Source organism: Halyomorpha halys, unplaced genomic scaffold, assembly GCF_000696795.3.
Source record: "Halyomorpha halys isolate HHAL.00 unplaced genomic scaffold, Hhal_1.1 Scaffold629.1, whole genome shotgun sequence".
NCBI lineage: Eukaryota > Metazoa > Arthropoda > Insecta > Hemiptera > Pentatomidae > Halyomorpha > Halyomorpha halys.
In genome coordinates, this window is record NW_027111602.1 from 105627 (window position 1) to 111626 (window position 6000).

Consider the following 6000-nt stretch of genomic DNA (forward strand, 5'->3'; position numbering starts at 1 on the left):
ATAATGATAGGAGGAAAAAATATAAGAACGAAGAAAAAAATAACTATAATGAGAAAATATATGCACAATTAATTAAATTAAACATTGGCTCGACACACCGTGTATTTGGGAAATACATTTACACGTTTCATGATGTGGTTTTCATAGTATGGGTTCGTCACTCCCACGCCTATATTTTGTGAGTGCCACCCATTGGCTAACGGGCCTCATAAATGCCCGAGGGGAGGCTGTGAATGAGTATTATATAATTGGCAGACAGGCGCGTTACTACGCTGCTATAGTCACCCCCTACGATATGCATAATTATCATTAATTAAAAAAAGTAGGTGATGAAAAATGAACTTTTATTACTTTTCAATAAAATTAATTATATTATAAATTAAACAATAAGTCTTAAATGTTATAATGCACATCATGAATAGCAATTTGTTACTATTTTGACAGAAAACGCCTGAAGATGGATGAACGGTCCGAAACGTCGTGTTAAAGACTATATCTCTAATATGAAATTAATAAAAAAGTTTGAAGCTATGAAGTAGCGGAACTAAAAGGTAGCTGACTATAAAATAATCATAAAATATTAAAAAGTTAATTTATTAATTTAAGCTTATTGAAAACTCTAATACTATATCAATTCTGAGGAGCTAAAAAAAGTTATAATTTTTCAATAAAGTGTCGCAAGAATACAATGAATAATGTAGTAATCTAATTTTATTAAAATAAGGTAGGTACTTATTTAGAAATCAAAAGCGAAAAGAAAATTAAGTCAGAATGGGACCAAGTGTGCAGAGAAATTTCCTTATAAATGTTCCAACTCGGAATGAACTTGTGAAGGTTAATTTGCAAGTTGAAACGCTTACCGAATGTTGAACCCAACTTTAATATTCTTTTAAATTGAAAGTCTCCCAAGTCGAATTCTTTTGAATAATTGTTTTTAATAAACATTTTGATCACCTAATGTTATGGTAATAAGGCACAATATCTTTAAGGATTCAATTAATCTCTAGAGTTATTTCGTCGTATATGTTAACACTGCTTACGACATAATTTGAAAATGGTTATTAGTTATTGGATCGGGATTAAGATAAAAATAAATATACCCCTATCTGGCTCAGGATAAATTTAATATCTATCAAACATATTGCATATAGCATTATTCGAAAAAAAAAATACGAACATAGCAATAGAATATTTGGCATCTTACTAATCTCAATTACCAACCTCGGTCAAAATCAGATACCTCTCATTATTTTGTTTTTATGAGAGTATGATTTTTCGTAATCTATCATTTGTATTAAGATACAAATAAAAGTATAAATATATAAGTAAAATAATAAAATAATAATAATATATAAATATAATTGTATTAAGGTACAAATAACCTTCCGAAGGAGACCAAGTTTACTTACTTAGGAGATTCTGTATGGTTTAAAGATAAGTCAAGACTTGTTGTTGGTTAACTATTATCAATATAAAGTAAATTTAAAAAATTAAAAAAAAAAAGCGATTACATCAATTTTTCTGTCTTCTTCCCCACTGTCAAAATAACGTTCATTAATTTACAAATTTTTCTTTCTCAACAGCTTTAATAATGTAAATAGTATATCAATTGATTAAAACAAAATAGTTCAATTAACAAAAACTGAGTAAATGATCTTATCTTATAATGAGCCTACAGATCCTAAGGGTGAATTGTAATCGCATATCTACATGCTTACAAACGGTGGGTTGTATTTTGAAGTCAACAATGCTTTCCACACTCGAAAGAAACTCGAGACTCTTCTGACAATGCAATTATTTATTTTCTGTATGTTTTCAAGCTCAAGAGTTAGAAGCGTGTTTTGACTTAAACGGATTTACATATACGGGACGTAGTTTATACACGGAGCCGTAGTAGAAGGTATCCGACCACAATACATTGTGTTCATCGGCAACTCCCATAAGTGGGTTTAAGAAAATATCAAAGTTAATTCTATCTCTTATGATGGAACTTATAAGATTTAAGAAGTTATATTCATAAGAAAGGGTTAATCCGATAAAGAAAAAAAAAATTTAGGAAAACTTTGTATTCCTACCCAAAATGAAAATAATTTATGTGCTTAGAATAGAGTATCACTTGCATTTTATGTTTTAGACATCAAAGAACAAATTTACTTCCATTTTTGCCTATCTGTACTCAGATGTGTGTTCAGGCAAATGCCTTCTGCAGGTGGTTGATCCTACATAGATTTTACCAGATTCCATTCACTCCTTTGGGTTAAGAATGGATATACGTTTTCTCCTTGGCACAGCTATATTTCTCAAAAGGCTTGTCACATTTCACCAGTGGGTGAAAGTTGAAAATTAATCTTGACATTGTTTATTAAAAGTTTTAGGAAACTCCATCCCCTCACTACTTACCTTCACGTATCCCCAATCTTATTTTCCTAGATAAACCTATACCTCGAAAACGCCTTGTTCGGTTTAGCTGAAATGAAAAAAGAAAATTAGATATAATCTGGTATAAATTTTATCGAATACTTCATGCTCCCTTATGGGTCGAAGTCTCATCTCGAACATTTTATTCTCAAACAAAAATCACTAACCATGAAATATGGGCAATCACGATCCCAATAGCAAATTGATAATTGATAATTTCCAGAGGAAGCAGTTTTCAGGAAAAGTAATTTGAGATAAGAAATTAAATAATGATAAAGCTTTACTGACCCATGTACTTGAAAACAGTTTTTTTACATTATTTTGAGCTCATAATGGTTCGAAAATATTATGAGATATCACTGAATAGTTTGAGCCATCAATGTTGAAACAATTTTGAGCTGTTTACTCCCAAAACGATACCAATTATCCTCCTTGTGGAACGCGGTAGTTTCGGGAATAATAAACCCTTGATAATGGAAGTTTTGTTGACTGTGTTAAGGCATAAAATAAATTCAATACACATTATTTTATTCAAAAGATGTTTAATTTTATGCTGGTATTAATAATTTATATGTTCCATGATTTTTTTTTTTTTTAATGTCGCAATGCAGTCCAAATTGTAGAGTGAATTCTTGAAAATGTAGATTCTTTCCTCTTCTTGTATAAATCTGTAGAACATTGTTTCAGAGTAAGCTAGTTTCTTGTTTTATGTTTTTATTCTTTTCCTGATAGTATCTTCGGTTTTTTTAAGGGAAGGGTTTTTAATTTTTTCTGACCATTTATTTTTATCCTGTTTGATTTCGAAATGAGCTTTGGCAACTCTCCCTCAGATACGGTTGATTATTGTCCAAGTTTGGACTTGTTCCAAACTATTGCTGCGCGTTTTAAATCTGCTCGATATACAAGGAAGGGCGGTTTAATAAGAGTCCCTTGGTGAAATCCCTGAATTTTATCAAGTGGATGGCTGCCGAAGATAAGTTAGAAGTGTTTCGGGTCAGTTGGACGGCCCCTGGAGGATTACCCAAAGTTTTTCCCTTATTTCTTCGGCACTCCAGCGTAAGCTCTTCTGATATAGGGCGGCCTGAAAACACTGCAGTCCCTCTAAGGATATATGTGAACTGCTCCCGTCTTTGCTCTTGACCTGAAAAACTTTCCTTATATGAGCTTCAATTTCCATAATCTATGATCATTTGAACAATCTAAGCATCTGCATTTATGGTTCAACTAAACCATTCTTTACAATGTCAGTCCTCTGGAGAGTGAAGTTGTTGAACAATCCTTGATCCTGTTGACCATGAGATTATATAAATACATACACGAGATGATTATGTATGAAGAAAAGATGATTGGGGATGTGGTCAGTAAAAACTTATTTATTAGTGCATCATTCAGGGCGTTGGGGGACGTACATATGTACGTCTTATGATTCTAGACATATATTTTTTCAAAAATCAAATATGGTATATGAAGAACTAGAAATTAAATATTGTGAATTTATTTTGTCAAATATCATAAAAACTACTACTCATACCAAGGTAAAGGCAATAAACTATTTTATGGTAAATTTAACTAGCTTTAATTTAAATGCAGACTAGCATCTGTAGTACGTCTTATGGTTTCTGAAATAAAATTTTTCATAAATCGAACTTATTGTGTGAACGACTATAAATCAATTTATTTTAGCAAATATCATGCAAACTACTATTCCAGCTAAAATAAACTTCTTAAACTACTTTATAGCCCATTAAACTAGCTTTAATATGAGTGCTAAAAGATATCTATACGTCACATAGTTCCTGAGATAAAGATTTCTCAAAATAAATACACTAACTACTAATCTTTCAGTGCATTTTTATGAAATATTGCTTTTTAAAAAGCTATATCTCAAGAACCATTGAACGTAAATAGCTCTATTAGGGCTAATATTTCAACACATTTTCTCTGCTTTAAATAATGTCCTTTTAGGTTTTTTAGTATTGTTTGTAATTTTAAATATATAGAGCTCCGAGTGAAAAATTACTTTTTTTTAACGATTTGAAACAGCCGCCTTTTTTTATTCCCACTACCTATACTTGGCAGACTCATAAATTTTGACTAGTAATTATACATAGTTTTCATTAAAGTAATCAAAAATTGGGGTAAAATAACTGCCTCTTTTTTCTTCCAGGCTCTTGCTTGGATATATTTAATATTTAATATATTTAAACAGTTTCCAACAATAAAATAAGAAACAATCTTCGGGACTGTGAAGCCAATTAATTATGTAAGACCATTTCAGTACCGTTACTCTTAGTCCCTAAGGAAACGAATCGATGAATTAATTAATTTTTAAAACCAGAGAAACACAAGTACGAATAAATCATGAATTAACTCTTTAATAACCTTCGAGGTGCTATGAATATTTTTTATTAACCTCTCAAATAAATTTTTAAAAACTTTACCAATGGAAAATATTGGATCTAGATACTGTATTGCTTACAAATAATGTTACATACATAAAATTAAAAAATGATACAGTACTGCACACTTTAATAAATTTATCTCTTAATTATGTTTAAGATAAAGTTTCATTGATGTGATTCTCCATTTTAAAGCTGGTATACTTCATATTGTAGTAATATTTATGGTTCCAATCACTATTACCCTCAATATTTATTAAAATAACGTGACTTTTTTCATTTTGTATCTTATATAATTAAATAATATAATAATACCATCAAATTAATAACGAATAAACAAATGACTTTTAATTTCACCCTACACATGCTGCTACCCTCCCCCTAAGTAAAACAAAAACCACGCCTACGAGAGGAACACTTAAGTTGATATTAATAGGAATGCCCACCATTGTAATATAAACGGAGTGAATAGCTCGTACTCTTTCTCTACTTCTCTGCCACACCCTTGAAAGGCTCATTAAGCCCGCCTTTTTGGCTTCACTCTTTTTACCAGCTTACCCCCTCTATTATACTCCTTCCTCTAAGCCTACCGTGGAGAATTTTCTAATTCCTTAACTCGACTTATCATCTTATTCACGGAAGGTAAGGATATAAAGGGCTATGCATAACTCCATAAAATGATTCTTAATATTTCCAATACTGATTCTATAACAATGAAGTATTAAATGAATAGTTAAAAACAAATTTTTTTTTTTTTTAAATACAATTCATTTGTTTTTCTGTTAGAGTTTGTGTTGTGAAAGATAAATTTCAAATACAAGTTTGCTAGTATGTGAAAGTTCTGTGATAGGCGCACCGCACCAAATTTGTTCTCTAACACGGCAGTTTTTGATATATGGAGCCAATTCTATTTTATATTCTACTATTTTCTAACACTTTAAAGGCAACGTACTTTAACTTTTCATTCTACCTTCACCACTACAAAATTGTTCGTATATTGTTTCTCTAAGCAGGGTACTTTTTGATATTGGGAGCCGATTCTTTTTTATAACAAAGACTTTTCTAATATTTTAGAGACAATGTGATCTAAAATGTTATAAATTTAATTTTTAATGAACAATGTTAACACTTTATTTTTTCATATAATATATTTTTCTTCAAGATGATTAATTTTAAATAAAAT